This window comes from Pseudopipra pipra, chromosome 12, assembly GCF_036250125.1.
Source record: "Pseudopipra pipra isolate bDixPip1 chromosome 12, bDixPip1.hap1, whole genome shotgun sequence".
Classification (NCBI taxonomy): Eukaryota; Metazoa; Chordata; class Aves; order Passeriformes; family Pipridae; genus Pseudopipra; species Pseudopipra pipra.
This window is the reverse complement of record NC_087560.1, coordinates 7158940-7182178: the sequence shown is the minus strand read 5'-3', so window position 1 is coordinate 7182178 and position 23239 is coordinate 7158940. Positions and strand designations below refer to the sequence as shown.

Here is a 23239-nt window from a genome sequence, read left to right as displayed (position 1 = left end):
TGTTTAAGTCCCAGTGAAACATGCCACAGATAATCTTGACACAGTTTACTTAACCCCTCTTATGTATATAAACCATATTTGACCTCCTCCAAGACACTTTCAAATATCATATTCATCTTCTTATTTGGAAAAAAAACCACAACCAGTACTTTCAGAGCTATAAATTAATTTTAATTTTCAGGTCTTTATAAGTACAAATCCAAAAGATCTAGTCAATTCCGTTTTGAAATGTAAGTGATATAAATTTTTATCTTCTTTCATAGTTTGAATTTGATTTTTAAAAAATAGCCTGTAGTTTACTCTTGAATTCTTCTGAAGTCCAGACCACCAACCAACAACTCCATGAAATGAAAAATTTATCACAAGCTGTGCCTAAGCCTTTAAATAAAAACAAAGTAATGCAGGCACCAAGTACTTTTTAAAAGGCATACCTTTTATCCGAGGGCAAGTCCAAGAAGAAAATAAAGATGTCGCCTCAATGCTTGGCTGCCCATATTGCAGAAGGCAAGTCACAAAAAGGAGTTAGGTGCCTGATAAAGAGACCTGTGGAGAAAGACAGTGAACCCTAAAACTATGATCACTTCTGAAGAAATAAAGTTCCAAAGCAAAGATTTTGCCCCAGTTTGGGGGCTGGGCTGTCCTGAGGTAACTTTAGTGTTCTCATCAGAAAGTAAAAACATACTGTTACTTGTTGCTACCATTTATAATTCTTGATTAAGCAACTGAGGGCTGAATCTTAATTACCTGACTGTAGCATGTGCCATTCTCCACCCTGCAAGAATTTCAAAACCCATATGAGAGACTAAAAGCCCTTCTCTGCAAATACATTTCGTTCCTGTGAAAGCATCTTTTCCTGAAAATTAGCATCTGCAAACTTCCATGGCACTGCCTGCAGTCAAAGAGCAAACTTCCTCCCTTGCTGTCATCACCATGGCCTGCTGAAGGGACTCTTTGTGATACAAACACCAAATTTAAATCTCATTTTTGGTTGTCTCAGAGAATCTTGACATTCTCGAGTGATTCTGCAGGTTGGGTGGTACATTACACATGGGGGAGCTCAGTCTCAAAAAGCCACTGGCTGTGGCCTGTTCTGCTGCCTGAATTTCACTTGATCAGCATTTTGTGAACCTGTCACAGTCTCAGCAAACAGGCAGCTGGTGACCTTTGTGGTGAAGGTGTGCACACATTAGAGCTCAGCTGGCCTGACTATGCTGGCAGGTAACCTGTGACTTAAAATACATATAACTGGGCTGGCAAAAGCATTTCCATGTAGAATAAGCTACTTCACCCAAATGGACTCATCAAAGGCAGAAAAAAAATAACCAAGAGACAGTTCCTAAATTCTTTGTATCCTTAGCCCTGGTTACTTACTGTTGATGCTCCTGTGCTGTTTTCTAGGCAAATGTGTTGGGCTGAAAGAAAATGTTTCAGTCAGGCAGGGAAATGTTTTGTCAAAGCTACCCAAAGCTGCAGTGGGGAAAATGGTTTCACACAACAGAGAGCTGTCATATTATTAAACTTGGGAGCAGTCTACAAAGCTTAATGTTGGTACAAAACGTCACTGAAACATCACAGAGAGCCCACAGATCGGCATGGTGGGTTGTCATTCCTTTAGGGAAACACATTCCACAGGCCATAGAAAAGTGAATCAGCTCAGCATCCATGGTCTTAGATGTGGACTCTGACCTCTGGATCTACCCAAACCTTGCAAATGCAGGCCAAAGCCCCAGGTCAAAGGAGCATAGATTTAGCTTTATGTCAACTCGATTTTAAATGTTTACATAATATTTGCTGACTAGGAATAGTTTTCAGAAAAAATGATGAGATTCTGTATAAAAGACTGTGCCTTCATCTGGCATTTGAAGATTTCACAGGGTAGAAATCTGGAGAATGTCTTAGAAGAATAAAAAAGTTTAACAGTTCAGTGTCAGACACAGAGTGTTCAGATGGGATCGTGTTCATGCCTGGTACTTTATGTTTCCAATTAACTTGATTTTGAAGCAATGGATGATGTCCAAAAATTTACATAAATAACAAATACAGTGAAAAGTACAGATTTCCTGGGGTGTTTTAATTTAACATTAACTAGACGCATTTGCAATTAAGGCTGAATTCAAAGTCTGGTGCCTTAAAGCAGGGAAACCATTTACAGTGGAGAACTTCCCATCTAGAAGGAATATGTCCCAAGGGATTCATATGGCTGCTTGTAACTATTCCATATGGCCAATATTTTAAACGCTTATAGCCAGGTCAAGACCTATAGTGCATCATCCATCCCTGGTATGAAAACATGGTTATCAGGTTCCCCAAGAAATAGGTATTTATGCAATGTTCACATTAGCACAACCTGTGGAGCACAAATTCTATTGAAATGAATAGAATTGTCCCTGAAGGAGGTATCCTTCTATTTTGTTCCCCACCAAGTACTCAGTGCCTTTGGCTCTCACATCTCCTACTGTTCCAGAGTGGTTGGGAAGCTCTGGATAAATGGGAAAGCAGACACAGAAGAAAACTGAGCTGGTGAAATTCATGCTTGGAAGAGCACAAGCAAGAGCAGGGCCTGGCAGAGATGCTGCCAGGAGCACAATCTGCTGGTCATGCACAAGAACAAGGGGGAAAACATTTCAGTCAACATGAGCTTGGAGGGCAAAGGTAGGGATGAACTTCCATACAGATACAAATAGTCAGGTCTAGGCAGGCACTACTTCAGAGATTCATCTTTCCCTTCACAGATATCTGTGTGTGACTACTGTTTTGGCACCCTCCTAAATCATTTCAAATCAGACTAGTCATGTACTTTGCATGCAAGTTGGTGTATTACACACTGAAAAAGGCAGAGTGTAGTTTAATAGATTGAGGTAATTCATGTAAGGTTTTAATAGATTCATGTAATTCATTAAGAAACAGTAATTTCTTGTGGAAAACAGTCTCACTGAGTCTGCTGAGAGCCTATGTTCTTTTTTCCTGCTTCCCTGTTCTTCATTGCATGACAGGAAGTTTTTTTTTCTTGAAGCTCAGTAGTTTCAATTCCTTCTCATTCATCTAAAATAAGAAGCTGCTGACTGTGAAATTGCAATTCCCTGTGATGAAAGATAAAGCATTTGCAATAAGACAAGGAAGACTGTTTAAGGCCAGAGTGAAGCATCAAGTTTTCAAAACAAACAAGATCCTTTGCTTAAAGGTAAAATAATTATATTTTCTGAAGATTTATAAAGATAACTGGATCTTTAAACAGTGCTGGTATTTTCTGGCACTTTTCCTTATACTGGAAAAACTCTCTTGATTTCTCCTAGTGCTTTCTAATAATTATACCAGTCCATTTTATCCATGTTCCTGATGCTTTCTAGGAATTCACCATCTGCTTTCTAACAATTCATTCACTGATTCCTAGGAATTTCCCCACTACTTTCCCTTACATTCTAGAAATCCTAATACTTTCTAGGAATTCACCTGGTGCTTTCTAGGAATGTCCTGTCTGCTTTCTATGAGTTTTCCCTGCCCAATTTTCACGGAGTGTTCTAGGAATTCACACTCTGCTTTCAGGAGATGCTCCTGATGCTTTCTGGTATTCCCCCCCCCCCCCTCACTTTCTATTTATTTCTTGCAGCTTTCTAGAAATTCCTCTGTTCTTTTATGGGAATCTTTCCATCCTTTCTTGAACTCCATGTCAGGGAGCAGCAAGAGGAGGGATGCTTGGTGAGGGAAGCTGTGAGCCACAGCACAGATGGGACATGTCTGGGGCCAGCAGAGCAGAGAGTGGCTGGTTCCATCAACCCCCCAGACACGGCCAGACAAAGGCAAAGGAGAAAGTCATGTCCAACATCAGTCCAGGAAATCCAAATGAGTATTCAGGAACAGCAGGAAATAGGGTTTGAAACAGGCACACCTACTTGGTGTAGCTCACACAGGCACATTTTGAGGATTAGGAAGCACTCTCATTGAATAACTTCTACATGCAATGTTTTGTAAAATAACCTAATTAGAAACTCTGTATTCCCTATCAAATGACAAATTGCTTCAAATTTTTTGCACAAGAAATTCTGAAATGTTAAAATCAGAATTTTCCATTTATAATATATTACAGGATTGATTTAGTAATGGGATGTAGGCAAACTGTTTCTCCTCCCCTCTGGAAAATGCATGAGAAGTTACTCTGATACAAAATTATTTCATCATAAACTTAACATAAAGGTATGGTTTCTCAGGTTGTACTTTCTTCTGTTTGGTGCATTACCTACATCTTTACTGGTCCTACAACATTTAAACCATGCACTACAACTTCTTTTCATTATTCATATTTAGTTCATGTGGTAGAAAATAATAGTTAAAGGATCCACTACAGGATTCTTATACTTTCTGAAGTTGGTTAGTACAAATATTTGATAGGGTTTTTACTACTACTGATGTGCTACTCAGTTTCTTTGCTAATTTTAGACAGCTGGCCAGCCAATGTTTTTCAAAATATATTTGAATGCCCTTGGATTCACACAGAGTCCAAATAAATGCTTAGTGTGGGAGTGAAGAATGATTTTTAAGTCTTATCTTGACCCTTTAGGTGTACCCTCATTGCATAACGAAATATGAGCCATATATCACATAAAAGCACATTTTTCCTGGGAGCTTCTACTACTTTGAATTTCAATATTTATTTTTTCATATTTAAAAGGTGGGGACCAGTTAGTATTTAACACATACACAGACAAGAGAACAAACCTTCCTACACATAATTTGCCAGCTGCTACACAAGCTGTTGATATACTTGCACATATAATTTTCATTGCTGTGTGTTGAGTACTAAAGGTTGGACATTCCTCACTACAAAATCACTACTAGAGACAGAATTCTACTGCAGAAGACAGAATTATTCACTTCTCCTTAGTATTGAAACATGCTGCAGTTGCTCTTGCAACTCAAATGGTGAAGCAGAAACTGGGACTCCACAAACTTACTGTGCCACTCAGCCTGGTTAGCTGAGATGTGTTACACACTAAAATCATCTTAACAGGACACCTGTCAGCTTCTTTAGACCTCAGACTCTGTGAACTGACTAACCTACATCTGAGGTCTCCCAAACAATGTTAAGATGTGAAGCATAAATGTTCTAATGAAGGACTTTTCTCTCAAGTTTTGCACTGATTGTGAAGAACCTATGAGTTATTTCTTTCAACCTCCATTTTAATATGAATTTGGAGTTTCTCTTCTGGGTATGTCCTACATATAAGAACATAAAAATGAAAATGTGCTACATGTAAAGTATGTGCTACACGTAAAGTATGTACTTTAAAACTACCTGCTCTAATAATTTTAATGCTATATTCTTGGAGACAATTGTTCATACAGCGTATGGGAAGGGGTTTAAAACTGTTTATGTAGATCTGGCTTATGAGTCATTCATACTGATCTTTGCTACAGGTGCTCTAGGAGAGAAAAAATCTGAGAGACAAAATCACTTCAATTCAGCATATGTTTACAGCCATCTAGAAAACTGTACTCTCATCAGGCTCTTGATATATTTGCAAAGGCAGTTAAGAAACTTTTCTTTAGTAAGTACAACTTCAAATTTCTAATAAAACCTAATTTCCACCTCTTTGTAAACCATTTGTATTAGCCTACAGCAGACTCCAACCCAAAGCATGAATAAGCCAAGGTGCCAAATAAGTTATGAAAAATGTCTTCAAGAAATTGAGACCATTTTGATAATGATAATTTGATTAATATTCTTCCGACATTATGGCTCTCCAACAAGGTCAGCAACATACCAAAAATCAGTGAAAGTCTGGAAAAGCACATAGACCTTCTTCTGTTCTAATTTGCAATGTGGTAAGTCAGGAGAAAGCCTAATGAAAGCATTAATGTCACACTAATGTAAAATCCATGTAAGTGAATGGAAAGTCAAGGCAGTATTTCTACTGAATTGGGTATATTTTTCTTCAGAGTGCCTACTGGGAATACTTTGAAGTTTCCAAAATGTACATGTGAAATAGCTGCCATACCTAATTTTTAATCCTCTATTTCGTGAATAATTTCGTATTCACATGATGAATCTACATTGTCACAACAGAATAAATGTCCACAAACACACATGTGGGTATTTTCTGCTGTCTACAGAATTCAGAAAAATTACAAGTAAATAGAACAGCATTTTTGGCATATGAAGATGCTTGCCAGGATTTAGTACAAAACATTTCCTTGCCAAGCTCTAATGCTTTCCAAAGTCAGAAACAAACCTCATAAAATAGTCTTACATAATTGCCAACCAGATTTTCTTTTTAAATATAATTCAGTCTTTGTATTATAGACAAAACCATTCTGTTTAACACGTGTCTTCTCATCCCATCATGTTTGATTACACAACAAGCTCCTGACTTAAAGACCACTGAAATCCATGGAAACATTCATATTCATTGCAAATTCAATCTTTTCCCTTTTGAATTAGAAAGAGAAAGCAAGAAAATCTAATATAGTGTGGCCTTCTGTAGATTATCAGTGCAGCCAGTGGCAGATCTGAGAAGACCTGGGTGCTCCTTCCTTCTCCCTAGGAGATATGGAGCTGGCCATCTTTTGCAACCAAGTGCTGCTGGTATTTGAACAGTTGTCAAAGGGTTTGCTTTCCCTGTCTGTTCTGCAATGTACATGGAGGATGGAAGGTGGAGGGGTTTCTGTAGGCACTGGGAAATAACATGAGCTACAGTGGTCTGAGAGGTTGCTCCCTTCACTGTAATAACACTGCACACATCTATCAACTCATAAACTGAACCTTCAGCTGCATCTTTCTAAATAAAACCCTTCCTCCCACACAGTTCCTATCAGCTGAATGGTGATGCAAAGAACTTTCCAGGAGAGGTCAGTTTAAAGGAATGACTGTACCCTCTGGCTTCCCTCTTTTCTTTTACAGAATTAACTGTTTGAAATCCTGCCAACTGAAATGCATTTTACTGTCCCTAAATTTCAAGGCAATTGTGTAAACATTTTACTTCAATAAAAGGATTTCTTAACAGCCAGCTAGGAAATCTCACAGTCCATTATTAATTAGTGAAAAAAGTATCTTACGGAGAACCTGGATTATCTGGAGCATCAGGTACTGATTGAAAAAATAAAAGCACCATAGTACTTATTTTTTTCAAATATTGAAAGGCAGAGTTATAGCTCCAAAACTCACAGAGACACTCTTCAGAGGTACCTCTGCTCACCAGAATGGGAAATATATGCTCTGAATTTCATAGAATCACAGACTGGTTTGGGTTGGAAGGGACCTTAAAGATCATCTTGTTCCAACTCCCTGCCATGGGCAGGAATACCTTCCACTACACCAGATTGCTTCAAGCCCTATCCAACCTGACCTTGAACATTTTTTTTTATTTTAAAAAATCCAAGATTAACTTCTCCACAATAACAATTACACCACTGTGATCAGTGATGAGGTGGTTTATGTTTGAGCTTGCCTCTCAATAAATATTCAGCAATTAAGAAATTCTCATTTCTTTCTTTTTAAAATGTAAACAAGACAGCTTTTCACACATAAAGCTGTTCTAACTCCAGGGCAAGGCACAGAATTATGAGGCAGGCTTTGTACAGGAAGGACAGCACACTTTAAAATTTAGATTAATTTGCTGGACCTGCTGTCCCTGTCTCCAGCAGTTGCTAAAAAGCAGGCTGTCATGCAGCCCTGGAGCTTAGGAAGGGTAGGGAAGCAGTAGCTGCTCCATCTGGGTTCCTCCACGGTGCCAAGGAGAAGTGTGAGTGCAGCAGATGCAATTTAGGTTTTATGTCAGCTGTTTCAGGTACCAATAGTAGCAGTGGCACAGACCCCGTAAGTCTTCTGGGAGGTCAAGTGGCTCACCTGTGCTCAAGCCTCCCACACAGAAAGGTTGTGTGTGCTGCAGGCAGAGCTGCAAGGGAACGGCTCTGGGGCACGTCACCTCCACCAGGGTGCAGAGTGAGAGCTGGGGAGGACCCCGGGAGCTCCTCAGCTGATCTCTTCCACTGGTTCCACTTTCATGAGTGACCTGATGCCACCAAAAAATAAGAAAACCACTTGAACATTGACTCTCAGCATCAGTTAACATAAATTACAATGTGTGTATTTTATCTGCATATCTAAAATATAATCTCTTTTGGGAGACCTATGACTGATGTGACAACCTGAAAAATTTGTGGAGCAATTTCTGCCTGAAGAGTAATTGTGGCTGGGCCAGATAGTGTCCTGAACTTTTTAGTACAGACAGCTTTTCCCTTCATACAACTTCCTGGATGATACTCATCCCTTTGTGGAGCATTCTCTAGTACAGGATGACACTCATCTCATCCCTTTGTGGAGCATGCTGTAGTATCCCACTTGGTCAGTGGATTAGGATAAGTATTTTTTCCTATCTTACTCACCCTGAAGGAAGAGAGAAAAACCATCAAACAATAAAAAACAGAAACAGATTCTCCTGATTATAGCAACTTTCCAACATGTGCATTAATTATACAGGCAGTGGAGGTTATTCTTTCCACTGGATCCATGATTACCATCTCATGCAAAATACAGACTCCCTAGGAAATCCACTCTCACAGAAGAAATGAACAGGCATTTTAAAAGGTTGGATTTAGAAGTTCTATATGGCTGAAAAACAATCTTCTAATCCTAGAATGTAATGTAATTAAGAAAATAAAACAGAAACAACAGAAAAGTAGAAAGCAAAAGAATAATTTTTCTTGGAGACAGCTTTATAAACAGAGTAGTTTCTGGAAAAGAAGATTTGGAAACATAAACAAGGAATCTGCTTAGTGTGTTGAAGGGAAAAGTGTTTTGGCTACAGTTTTTGATAAATAAAAAGGGTTTAACCAATTAAGTATCTGGCTCCAGAATCAATCTCTTTTTGTCATGGAAACAGCTTGTAAAACCCTAACTGAACATACGGAGAGTGCAGGCTCATGTCTAAAAGTTTCAATAAAATACTCAGTACTGCTATATCTCAGAATTGCATATTTGTCTAATGACAGAATGCAAGAAATTGCTGCTCCCTCTTGTTTAAGAAGGATTGTGAAGACTGGATTGTAAGATATCCTTATTTGCCCTATCAGGCAATTTGCCAGTATGCTTCAAGTCCTTAACACAGTAGTCATTGGATTTCTGTTTTACAGGAACATTTAAAAGACCTATGGTAAAACAGAAAGTAATTTCTCTTTGTTTTCCAGCACTAGATTATTCTCTGGCCACCACTGCAACATATTCTGTAGGTTGTCTTTACAAACTAATCCCCCTGCCCTGTGCTCATAACACTGGTTTAAAGGGAAAGACTCACCTCACACCCCATCATATCAAACCCTAGGCCAGAACCAAGGAGTAGAACCTCGACCCAGACTTCTTGAAAAGCTGGAGTTGAGGTATTTACTTAGACTCAGCATGAAGCTTTTATTTCCATTTATAATCTGGTACTGGATGAGTATCAGAGGGAGAGAAGGAGGAGGAGCTGGGGAGGGATGGGGGAGATGAAAACCAACATCTCTTGTGGACTCACACATGCAAACAAAAAACTATTAATTTTCAAGAAAATACAAGTCACAAAATAAAAAGAGAAGGGAAACTTTGAGATACACAGAAAATGACAAGGGCAGCAAAATTTGTGCTAACAATTTAAAAACAAAAATTAATTTTTAATAAACCTAGAAGAAAAACATTTTCAGCAAAACACCAAGATGGGAAGCATTCCCATCAGCTGCCATTCCTGGCAGCATCACACTGCTCTGTGTGCTGCTGAGAGAAGCAGCACTATCATTCCAGATGTCTGTCAGAATAGCTGTGTCACTCAACACGGTCCTGACTGACCAGACCTGCTGATGCCTCTCCAGTTCACTCATGTAAATTGGACTTTAAGCACAGTCCCTATTTGAAACACAGGATAACTCTCTGGAACTGCACTCAGTGCCTTCACTCCTGTGTGGGGACCTTTGTGAAGCCACAGAGAAAGATGTCCCATCATGCTGATTTAGCAAAAAGGCTGCACAGCACGAGCATGTCAGGTTTTAAAAGTGAAACAAGTACCATTTGTGCACATGGGACAGCAGTGAAATCAAATCTGTCCTCTCTAAAGTCTTCTAAATAGACATTTTTGAGAGAGAAAGACTAAATTTAACTTGTTTCAACAATACCTGTTGAAAGCGAACTTTCTTTCCCTTTAGGCTGAGCAGCATAGCAGCTTCTCCACCTCCTGTGTATGAGCAATTCCATTACTTGCCATTAGAAGACTGTTTTTAAAACACCTGACAACATCAAGCTCTTTAGTAGCAGTTTCCATCTGAAAATAGAATATATTTATAAGAACTGACCTAACAAAGGCACAACTATCCCTGTATTGTGTCTAGTTTGCAGATTGAGGAACTCAAGCCCAGAGGAATTAGGTTCACAAAGTTCATCAGTATTAAATCTGGAATTAAAATTTAAATTCAGAAATCCTTGCCCATTGATGTACATTTTAATATTTCATGGACTGCAGTGGGACCCACCTCTCATGTTAGAACGTGACTTACCCCGTGTTTCAGGGTGCGCTGCTCTGAGAGACAAATCGCAGCTGACAGCAGAGTTTTTTAAAAGCCCTGTTCAGGTGTTTTCCCTTCCAAATTCCATGGCGTTTGCTGGGCACTGCCCTGGCGCAGGTGCGGCCATGTCGCTCCGCAGCCACTGGGTGGCACTTCACTAAGATTTTTTGGCTGGTCCGTGAGTTTTATTGGTGATATGAGACAACTTCTTCGTTTCGTTCTCGTTTCAAACCGTTTTAAATGAAAACTGGTGATGCCGGTTAATATTTCACGTAATTTAATAATTATTCCATATTCAAAAATCTGAACTCTTAAAACACTCTAGCAGAGATTAAATCACCCCCTTCACTCAAAGAGTGCAAATGTAATCTAAATTTGTCTATTGCATTTGTGAATTGGGATCAGAATTTCAGCCCCACAGAATCACGTTTTTCCTTGTTTTGTAAGTCTGTTGCCATTTACAGAGTTACAGAACCAGGAAACTCTTGGCTCCCAGCACACAGGGACAGCAGGGAAGACAAACATGAAGCCTCAGCTCTCGTTCCCGTTCTTCCTTGGCTTGGTTCATGGGATGAGTCAGAAATGAGGCATCAGAGAATGAAGAGCAGAGAAACGAACACCCTGAGAAAAAAGGCAGTGTCGCTTGCAAAGCACACAGTGGCATTTTGGCCTGCTGTAAGGAACAGAGGTGCTGCCGTGCACAGCATTTATGGCTTAAAAGCTCAGTGAATTTTATCCTCAGGGTGATAACTCTTGGCTTTCTGATTCTTTTGACTTTGAACTTGGACTAAAAGTTCACCTGGCAGAGGGTGACCCAGTTTGAAAAGTGTTCTACTCTACAGCCAGACAGAAAGCTTTGCACAATTTTGGTACCACTGTTAAAGAAAGCTGAAATCAAACTAGAAATAATAATTGGGGGAAAGCTGAGTCCACCTTGCAAGAGGAGGGTCTAGCACCTTGTCCTGATAGTACAAAGAATATGCTTGTTTTCTTGGAACACATCAGGATCAGGGGGAAAAAACTGATCAGAGAAGAAACTATAAAAAATGTCCCCAGCTTAAAGTAGGGGACAGTTGAGAAATCAGAAGGTATTTACCTGGCAAGCCAGAGAAGTTCCTGCCAGGAAAGTGCAAGACACAGGAATCTTCATTCATTGTTAAGCAGACCTTGATAGTTACAGCTGGGAGACGAATGATCCAGTGGCATCATGTATTCCATGCTTTCTCCTGATGACAGTTCAGCCACCACTGTGAAGAAGGGCCGGCTTGGACGTTTATTGCTAAGCCCTAGGGTTGGAAAACAACAGAAACATAAAATGTTGGGAGAATTTCTGAGGGCTGTAGAATATTCAAAAGACACGCAGAATGAAGAGATCTTATGTTGCTTTTATGGTTTATTCCAAAATATTGTGCACTTCAAAGTACTGACTACACTAACTCTTCTGGGATGTTAGTTCCACCCTAGCAGCTGTAAACTCCTTTCTAAAGAGTTAATTGTCCTGTTTGCCTCAGTTCAGCTGATAATTCTAGTTTCCAGTAATTAAGATTGCATTTCATGATTCTCAGCCTTAGTGGATTAATGTTTACAGTTTTGCATGCTACAAAAATAATACTTGTCATTATTTTAATTAAATTATTCATAAATGGCATTGGTTCCACTTCAGATGTATGTATAATGAGAACAGGACCAAGCAGACGCATCCGTCATCATAAATTTTGATGCATTTTTTTCTGTTAATTGGAGATACATGGAACTGTTCACATTGGATGCAAATCTTTTTAAATTATCTTCCTGCTGTCTGAAAAAAAAACCCACAACCTACTTTTTTCTTCAAGCTAAAACAAGGAAATCATTCTTTATTCATCTTTACACCTCATTTCAGGCAATTTTTTTCCAGCCCTGACATGGTTCTGAGAGTCTCCTTGCCCAGATGCCTAGGTGTGCTGAAAAACACACTGAGAATAATGAGGAGGGTTCTTTTTTCTTTAGTGCTGCCACATGCATGTTGTCAGGAGCATAGTACAAAACAAGATTAAGTCTGATTCCTATCTTGTTAAACTGCTATCCAGAGCACATCCCAACATATGTAAATTTTATTTTTTTTATATTACTCCTTGCAGCCAGAAGAGTGACTGTTTCAATAGCACAGTTGTAAAGCAATGGGACAAATTCCATCATCCCACTGAGGCCAGTAGGGCTTATCCAATTTACACTGATGTAACAGAGCCATTTCTGACTCATGCCAGGGAAATCAATGCAAATTTGACCCATAGTCCAAACAGCAAAACGTTTGGGGACATTTTCTGTCCTGCAAATTCATCAGAACAGGTTAGGGCGATCCCATGCTTGGGTGCACAAACCTCCACCTCACAACAGAGTCTGCTTTGGGGGTAAGAAAAGAGACCTTGAGAAGTCTGCAGCTAAAAGAGAGTTTGTGACCTGGCTTGTTGATTTGCTGCAGGACCTGGACAGAGCATCAGAAAAGCTTCCCCCGGCACAGTCAGAATGTGATGCAGGGATTTAACATTCTGTTAAAAGCGAGGGGTGGACTTCCATAGAAATACACTGAAGGATGATCCATATTTAGGAGAACATGAAAAGTTTCATCTTAAAGGCTGAATTTAAAATCGTTCTCATTCCTTTCTGAGCACACACTAAAATGCCGTTATAAATGCTGTTATAAATAAAGGTATTAATCTTTCTTTGCTCCTTCTTCCTTCTCAAACTCTCCCTTCCACTCTGATCTCTAGTTTAGGTCCAAATAGCGGCAATGAAACTTCCAGGCACAACCTACATGAACAGTCCAACCTGATAATGGAGATCAGATTGCTGAGTGTTAAACAGCTTTGTTGTGGAATTAGTCAAAAGCTTTGCTGTCAAGGTTCTTGAAGCAAAAAGCAGTATCCAGAGACAATCAAGACAGGCTTTAGCACAATGTTAATATGCACAGGAGTTTAATCTAAAATAAATACACAGTAATTGAGTTCTTTCATTAGAGCTGATCATTTTCATTGATGGTGGCTTGTGGGAAGGAGGAGAGGAACAAAAACAGTGGCCATCTCTAAGGAATAAAGGCACATACACATTTACACACATCACCTAAGAAATATAACACAAAGCAAAAACAACCCACAAATATCTACAAATTCTAGGAAGCACCAATTACTGCATATTCTGCAACAATCAGTTAAATATTTAATCAGTTACAAGGTCTCACATAAGGAACATTTGAGAGTGCTAGTGGGAATGAGATCTGGAGCCAACAATGGGGAGCAGGGGTTCAAACTTAATTTGCAGGAAATTAGAGAGAACAATTAGAAGAAAGGTGATAAAATCTCTGTTTTCACAGTTAAGTATTTCAGATGCTTTCTTTTCTGATACAATTGGAATGTACAGATCGTGCCTAATTGCAAATCATACTCTTTCCCGGTTGGAATTCTCTTTGGAAGGAGTTGCCAAACTCCAACCTTTTTTCCACAAACCAGTCATTATCAGATCATCTTCAAATACTTGCACCCTCATTTTTATGACTGTTGAAATGTTTCCTCTGTGATTAATTAGGACCTCCATACTGACAATCATGGTGTGTTGGGTAGCATTTTATTCTATAAAGGATGCATTGTTGAGAAAACATGACTCACAAGTGAAAACAAATATTTTTCACGTTCTGTTACTAATTTCTAAGGGTATTGCTCTCATATGTTCTACCAGCACCCTTTGCCTTTTCTTAAATGTGGAAGTCAGAACACAGGGTGGGTTGCCAAAAATTCCCCTTACCTTTTCTCTCTTGTAAAGCTGTAAGATCTTTTACTGTTATGGAGGCATTAGCTGTTTTGTTCCCAGAACTGCTACTTTCTATCGGACTGTGGCTTCTCATGGAAAAGTTACTTTTGTTCTTTCTGCTCTCTTTGTTGTCTCTCTTGGACCAAAAGTACATAGCTGTTATTTGTGTTTCCCTAAACAGAAGAGTGCCTGAACTGAAGGAAAGGGGCATTCACGAACAAGAAGAAAAGGATTTGAGGAGACAGCCGGAGTCACAAGGCCAACAGACCTCATCATATGCAGTTTCACAACACTTGCTTTTCTTACCTGTTGCTTCTCTCGAGATTTTTCTTCAAATAACTCACAAATGAACTTCCATCCCTTCACCTCTACTAGAAGGAGTTGTGTTAAATGGTTGCTAAGACCTACTGTTGTCTAGATCTGTTCTCTTCTGTTTAGTTTTGATGGCGGGACAACAGCCTTCAATTGGATCTGTGATGTGAGTGGTTTTTGCAGCCCTTGCTCTGCTACAGGCTGCTGGTTAAATTAATTCTTCAGACAGGCTTATGGCAATTTAATGACATATGAGAGCATGGAAAGGTCAAAATTTGGCTCCCAAACTCTACAGTAATAATTAATTCTTACATGGTGCACTGTAGCTATATAAGTACTTTACAGTATTACTATTCCTGTGTGACAGACAGCAAATCAGATGGAGCATGACCATGGCCAAGCCAGGAAGAGAACCCAGAGCTCAGGCTGAGTGCTCTCTCTATGCTGCATTTTAGTATTAGTTAAAGCAACAGTTAAACACTGCCCAGCAAATTACTGGTATAGAAGTATTTATAGACCACAATTCAGTGTAAGCCAGTGCATTGCCACTGACTTTATTAGAGTTCAGTTGCCTATACCACAGGCACTGTGAGCTCTCGATTCCTGGAAAACAAGGGCCTTACTTCAGCAGCACTTGGGTGCAACACAGCAAACAGCACAACACAGGAAGAAGAGGTGACTGTGAGAGCCAGACAATCCTGTCTTTTTAAGAGAGGAAAACAGCCTGCAACCCTACACACAGCCACAACTGGCTGGGTACAACAGGCTCCAGTCAGAGCCGTCAGACATTGCTGGGGCTGAGGGGGAGCACAAAATTGCCCCATGGTGGCACTGCTACCATGAACAGTTGCCTCCTGCCAGTCTCATGGAATTTCCTTTACACTTCCAAACAGTTCAGAGCTATGAAAGGACACGTATTAGAGACAAAACTCTTCTAGGGATCAGCGAAACACATTCAGCACATTCTATATTTAGAGGGAGTTTTAACTTCATTAATTGGTGACTCAGGTGTAGGAGTCCTGTCTGAGAGGAAGTGGCAAAATTCCACTACCCCCAAAGCCTTGACCTCTCTGTTTCAGAGGTCTGATAGTGCTAATTGTGCCATCTGGTTGGAGACACTGTTTTTCATCATATGACCGACCGCCCATCTCCTATGACCATGTCTGAAACCACCAACTCATTGCACAAAAGCCACGCAACAGCAACCAGGAGACATAAACCCTGAGGGTAAAACAGGGTAAGAAACCAGGATTTAGATCTTAGTAAGGCCTGCTCTTAGAGCACAGGGGCTGACAATCAGGTTAAGAACCAGTGTTTTATTCGAACAACAGATTCTAATCTGCACTGTGAGGTTTTATCCCAGAACAGTAGGATTTATTAAAACATCCTGAATTAAGCACCCAAATAAGGTCCAAATTATAATATGATTGGCCTCACACTACTCCAAAACCCCAAGTGTAATTTTTTTGTGCTTCTAGCAGAGTTTTTATGCTGCAACTAAGACCACATGAGGGCAGTGTAGGGGGGGGAGTAAAATCCAGGGATATGAACTAAACTATAAACCTGATTTCCCTGCCTCTTCATGAAATCTGGAGAGGTAGAGCTGTGTCTACTGAGTGCATTGGCCTGCAATCATCCCACAAACTACAGATGAAAGTTTAACACTTCTGTTCAGCCTCTTCTTATCACCGTCTTTTCTCCCTCCTTTATTTCCTTCACACCTGCTGTGAATGTTCTCTTAGCTAGAGTTGTGGCTCTAAAGTGTCTCAGAGATTGAGATTTCCATGCACTTCGCTCTGCAAACATGCAATGATTGTGCTCCTGACAGAAGGGAAACTGTAAGAGAGCTGGAAAGTGATATGTCAGGCCTGCAGTTGGGTGAGGTGAACATTTTGCACTGGAGTAGAGTCTCCAAAACTTGAGTAAACACCCATGGATTCCCTCATCTAACCCAAAAGGCAAATGCCCCTGGGAAAGCAAACAAGACCAATGTCCTTGTCTTTTGCCAAGTATAATTTTCATATTATTTTGCTAGGCTAGGAAATATATTCTTCAGAAACTCTTAGCTAAGCCCCTCTTCCCCTCAAACCCTCTGCAAAGTTCAGTTCTCTAACTCACTGGGACAGCTGTTCAGGTGGCTTTTTTCAAGATGAAAGTAGCCAGAATTCTTAAAATCCTCTAACTCAGTTTTACTGTGAATATGCTCTTAACACATGCAATATGTACTTATGTAAACTTGATTCTATTGTCTGCATTGTACTTCACTGATCATTGAGCTCCTCTAGAATCTTAAATAGATAAATCTTCTAGGACATAGTTGCATTATTCTGCAATTTCTTTACCTTCAGTTTTGGTTTCATAAGCAATTGATTATTTGAAAATTTATATTCCATTATTTTAAAATTAATATTGCAATCCCGTGTAGTTAGATACAGTGATAAACAAGAGCTCTCTCTCTCAGATCCTTAAGGAAACAAACCATTTTTTAATAATCACAGTCAGTATCCTGTGCCAAGGTGGATTTTTATCCATTAAGTGGAATTGCTGTGCAATTCTCACTAAAGCATAGTATCATCATCTTCTGTTTGCCCAGGCACTACATCACACCCCCTGTGTCACCCGCGCCAGCCCCAGCTGTGACACTGGATCCTTGAAGAAAGCAAGGAAATTAATGAGGTAGGAACCTTTCTGTTTGAAACCCAGGTTTATTGCCTTCCAGAAAATCCTGCTTTTCAGGTTATTCCTCCATGAAATCCTGCAAAATAAACTTACAATATTCTCAGTCACAACTAATGGTAAGAAAACAAGCCCGCTGCCTGCTTCTGGATATCACATAAACCTTTGTCTTGAACAGTGGTTTTGTATTTTTCCCTGTATCTGATCAATTAAATCCCATGTTAGGGCTTCATTTTGACTTCTATTTCCTTCAAAGTTCATATTTTATTGCAAGGACCTGTTTTCTAGCATGAGACCCAGCATGCAGAAAACTGCTGTGCACATTTTTTTTGATTTACCAGCTTATGCATATTTGGTCATAACAGGAAATCTGATCTCCCTCATGCACAATTCCTGGCCATAAAGCCACCTCAAAGTAACTGGTCATTACAGGCAAAATACTGGTTCTCTTTTAGGGAATGACAGATCAGTCTTTGATTTAAAATGTCCAGGATCTGGGCCTAATTCTTCTCTGTTTTTCTCTTCTGACTCTAGTTTGCTATAATTTGAGAGGCCTTTCTGCTGGGTTTGGGTGAATAAATGTTATGGTTGTCTGACAGAGAGAATAGCATTTAGCTCGTAATAGAGGCTTGCTATTTACAGTTTAAAAAAGCCTATTCTGAGGTCCTGTCCTGGATGCCTAAATGCATATGTGGCTTATATAGTGCATTTTGTGTATTTTGGCACAAGAATGGGGTACACAATGATCTTATTTAGCAATATTTTGAAGAACATGCCAATTTTGAAAAAACAGCCATTCAAATATGTGACAGAGCTGTACCTTCTGTGGAAGAGGATATAAAATTGAGAATTGTTGGCTTACCTATCCACTATTTCTAAGGAAGGAATCTTCATTAACATCTTTTTTCAATTTTCATTTTATAAAACAGTTCATGCCAAACTGGAACATATCATCAAATAAGGCCAAGTTGGGTAAGCACATGTTTTTTGTATACAATGAGAAGTACATTGTGGTCTGAATTCTGTTCAGACTGAAGTCTTACTAAGCTGCTTTTGTACAGAGGGGTTAGAAGGAAGGCTTAAAATTACCTTAAGATCTCTTGTTGCTTATGAATACTAGTGAAAAGACTAATTAATTTCTATGAGAAGTTTAGAAATCTACTGTTATTCTTAATATCCAGTGCTGGTCCTTCAAGTCAAAAAGAACTGACTCATCTTGGGACCCAAGCATTGCAGTTCTGAGTCTCCATTATTTATCACATCAGAATGAGAATTACTGACACGTAAATTTTACTTGGGTTTTAATAGGTTTTACAATATAATTTAACATTGGTGAATTGAACTATTATTGCAAGGCAGGAAAAAGCTGTGGATTGTTTCTGTTTCAATTAAAAAAATACTGATTTTCCTAAGTGCTCTAGATGTCTATATTCTACTGAAATCTAAACGAGAATCTATAATTCTGCTGATGTCCTCACTGTGTTTCCCTTTTTCTTTTATTAACAGATTTCTACGGTTTTTCTTAAAGTCCTGTAAATAATAGACAAAGTTCCAAAATCCAAAATAAGAGAACTAAATGATGTTCAGGCACCATCCTAAAGCTGCTTTGTAATTTTGAATATTTAACATCATATTATAACATCAGTGAATAGATACTTGGCAAGATTGACTAAAAGAGATGTAGAAAGAGGAAACTAGCAACAATTAAACTGTGAAAAGGGCTCTAACACGATTCAGAGTCTGTGGGAAATGTGATATGAGTGGTTATTGTTGTGTCTGCCAATTAAATAAAGCTCATCAAATTATTCATAGCAAATAAAGTCTGTTGAAAAATTAACCAATTTTACTCATAGCAGACTGTTCAAAGATACTTCAGCTTCTCTTTTTGTCTGGGAGGGGTTAGGAGACCATCCACAATGGTCAGCAGTCCTGGTGATGTGCATGATATGGTTTTTTGTTGTTGTTATTCTTTTCCTTGATGACAAACATTGACATGTTTGGAGGGAATTGACACTTTCCTATTTGTAAAGAACACTGTACTTTCAGTACAGTTCATAAGAGAGAAAATAAAAAAGAAAGCACTAATACATCCTAACAGCACTAAGAATAGATCCTAGTAATGTATAGAAGCTCGACCACAATAATTTCAGATAACTAATGAACTGAAAACTTCTAAAAATGCTTCACTGTTAGGAAAGAATAGGTGTAGGGATTTAGACTTCTGGTACCAGTCACACAACAACTAAGAGATGCTGAATAGTCATATCCAAGTTTACCATGAACACCTGAATACAGCACACAAAATAAAGCACCTTTATTCCAAAGCAAACAATGCTTTAAAATCCATGTATACTTGTGTTGTTTTCTCAGTGCTGCACTTCCCTCCAGGTTTGTGCTGCGCTTTACAAACCCGCAGCCAAAAGGGCAGTGCTCAGACCATTGGCTCCAGTTCGGAGATGGCAGCTGCATTCACTGGGATAGAAAAAAGCTGGGGAGCTCAAACCACCACAGTATTACTGCTGACAAACATCTGCACCTGGTCTCCCACCCAGGTCCTGAACAAAGCAGAGGTAATGCTCAGCACAGCCGTGAGCAGCCACTGGCTCAGAGATGGTGGGGAGCTGGGCAGAAGCTTGGGCTCTGTGCCACTGCACCCATTACTGGGTCAAGAGCTCGCCAGCTCTCTGTGGAAGGTTGTGTCTCCTCTGTTTTGCTAAGTACTGCTCTGAATTCTAAGACAGTGAAAATATGTTTTAGTAATAGCTTTGGTGCTGGAAATAAGTTTGTGATTTTTCCTGACTACAAATCTGCCAAGCAGTGAAAGAGCAGGAAGCCGCTTGTACTTAGGAGAATGGGAGCACAGTTCTGCTTTGTACTTTCTAAACTCATCTACAGAGAGAAAATTGCCCAGCTTTACAGTATAGTCCACTTTCAGGCTACAAGAAAGGATCAGACAGTGCTTCTGCTCACAACACAGAGACAAAGGTTAATGAAAGCCAAGACCTTTGGGTTGAAATCTGTTCCTGCCACCGTAACCGCTCTGGATTAGAGTGCTTTCCTGCCAAGTGGCTCTCCCACAGCTGGAACAGTTTCACACAAACAACTTTTCCAGTTAGCTGTTTGTGTTTAGACTACTCTAGGTTTTTTAGGAACAGCTGTGCAGTTAAGCATCTAAGTTTAAAAACACTCTAGGCAAGTAATTCAGGTGCTAAACAAGGACAAGAGCACTGGAACACAAGGATGATGCTGTAGTGAAGCAGCACAGTAGAAAGATAAAGACTATAAAAGCCTCTTGCTCATATCTTACACTATTTCAGGCTTACCCTCACCTTTCAGGCAAGTATGGACCTTTTTAAAAGAAGTTATAACATAGTAAGAACATTAACAACAGTAAGAAACCATGCATAGAATATCTGGAATATTTTATCCGACTTCTCAATAATTTGATCTCTTCTCCTCACTCTCCCTTTGCTTCACATTTTGCTCTGTAATTTTGCAATGCTTCTCAGTGAAACTACCTTTTTCATGATAATCAGTGGCCACAAGCTTTCCACCCCAAGAGCAAACACCCTCTGTCCCCAGATAGTCTCTTCCTTTCATCCAGCTACACCACTGAATGCCAACAGTTTCCCGTGTTCAATGAACACACTTCAACATCTGCAAGTTCTAGGCCTAAAATTATGGTGGTATTTATACATACAGCACCTTTTGTCCCAAAGCTTTTCAAATGAACTAAAGATATACATGCTTTGTTCAGAGGTCATTTAATCTGCCATGGAAATGCAGCCAGCCTTGGTTGGAAATGCAGCAACAGTTAATAGTGCATAGCAATATAAGAGCAGTTTAGGTCAGCAAACTATGAATGTGTTTGTTCCTAATGAAGCTGCTGCTGTCATTTAGGAAAGGAGTAAGCACAATAATTATTCAGTTTGGAGTTTGGCCAGGAGACCAAAATTAACAGCATTCAGGCTTCAGTAAAAATGTTCAAGTGTTTAAAATGAGCCCAAATAATGTGGACCTAAGTTTGCAATTTCATTTGAAAGATGGATGAGCAGGTCATTTTGCTGTCAATGGGTCCCTAATTGGTTTGCTGCAGAAATTTTCTTTGATCAATACTTTCTACTTTTTTGTGTAACAAAGATTCTGTATTCATCATCTCTCACTTCTACATTCAATGCCCAGTTACAAATCCCTTACTTTAGTAAGGCAAAAGCGAAGAAACTGGAGTGACTTTATTACAGTGTGCATACTAAAAAGCCTTAACTTTTTAAAACAAATAGTTTTGTCTCATATCTATGAGGAAAATCAAGAACTTTGCATCCAATGGTTTTAGAGCGAATTAGGTTTCTGTTAGAAGCTGAGTTTTCTGCTTTTTCTGCTTCCTCACCAAAACAAAGATTGGAAAGAAAAGTGTCCTTTGTAATTTTAACTGGATGGCTGACTAGGAATTTGGATTATTTGCAATTGTCCCAGGTGAATATTGTTTCTATCCCTGTCCCATGTCACACAGAGAATCTTATGGTTGCCCAACCCCTTCAGCAGGGCACAGGGCAAGGGTTTGGCTTAGCCCTCTTAGTTCATTTGCTGAAGGCCAGGCTTCTGTGAACACAAATCAGAGCTGTGAATACTCCAGATGTGACCATGGACAAAACTGACATGTGACTATTTGCATTAACAAAAGCTAGATTGCAGAGAGACAGTTATATGCACAAAATTATTTTTCAAGGGAGCATCTTTCACTCACAGCAATCTGGAATATGCTGCATCCACATCAATAACATGCTCTTTGCTAGGGTTGCACATCTAGATTGCCACACCAGCAAAGCTGTAGCACTGCAGACTTAGCCAGGCCTATAATCTACTTTTGATCTTGGCAGTAACTTCCCACTGACATAATTGATAGGTCTGGTTTCAGTCATGGAGTTCACAGAGCCTAACATTTACACTCTGACCCATAATCATATTTAGAATATACACACACCTCTTCCCGCACAGAGAATAAAAAGCTACACAGTACATCTTTACAGGAAGACTGTAAAGATTCCACTCACCCATCCCTAAAGACAGAAGTCCTTTTCAAGGTTTTTCATCATGCTGTGCAATAGTTGTTAATGATGTCAACCTCCTATAGGTATCATACAAAGAAGAGCAGGGAAATAACTAGGATACAATTTCATTACCCACGTAAAAAATGTCCTTTCTTGCAGCAATCCAGTTATTGAGGAAGCACTGCATGTTATGAGATATGACCAAGATATTTCTTTCATCAAACATAATGAAGCTGGAACAAACAATGTGAGACTTAACATACCTGTGACTTTTTACCTCAGGAGACCAACACAAAGCAGAAGGTTTTATCAAGTTATTTCATTATAAAAGTGACTGATATGCATGTTAAAACACACACTGAGGGAATGAGAGGCTGCAAAATATTAAAGTAACCCTAGACCACATTAACATAGCCTTGATCCGCAAGAACAGTACTGGCAACAAACTTTAGCTCAGTAGTGATTTTTTTGAACTTCACCACAGTTTCTTGTAATATCCTTTGTTATGTCAAATCTTAAGTTCAAATGCAGTGAGCAAATTGCCCCATGTGTTTAAGTCTGGTCCTGATTTGTACAAAAGGCACATTCTATTTCTTCAAAGGTTGACTGAACAAAGTCCAACAACTGCAAACAAAGGATGCTGGTTTTGTTTCAAGTCAGCAGCTGAAGCTAAAAGATGTGATGCTTATGATGCCTTTACTTAAAATCGTTATACCATAGTAATCTAGAAAGCACACCATAAAAATTCCCCAGTAGATCTGCAATAAAAATATTATTTAAGAATATTTTTAAAGGGCATCCGATTTGCCATCACCAAAGGTGGAGGATCAGTATTCCTTCAGGTGACCAGAGTGCCTGTCCAGGGAAAACGTTCCATTTTCTATAGATCTGAGCTTCTG

General features: G+C 39.3%; 1 long non-coding RNA gene across 2 annotated transcripts in view; it reads right to left on the bottom strand.

The window, feature by feature from the left end:
* LOC135420587 (uncharacterized) overlaps positions 1–23239 on the bottom strand; it is a 54101-nt gene that overhangs the window by 2863 nt on the left and 27999 nt on the right. For both annotated transcript variants that reach the window (XR_010433610.1, XR_010433611.1), the window contains 3 exons: positions 10135–11807; positions 7841–8006; positions 432–543 (listed from right to left, as the gene is read on the bottom strand). This is a non-coding gene — a long non-coding RNA (uncharacterized LOC135420587). The remainder of the gene's footprint in view (positions 1–431; positions 544–7840; positions 8007–10134; positions 11808–23239) is intronic.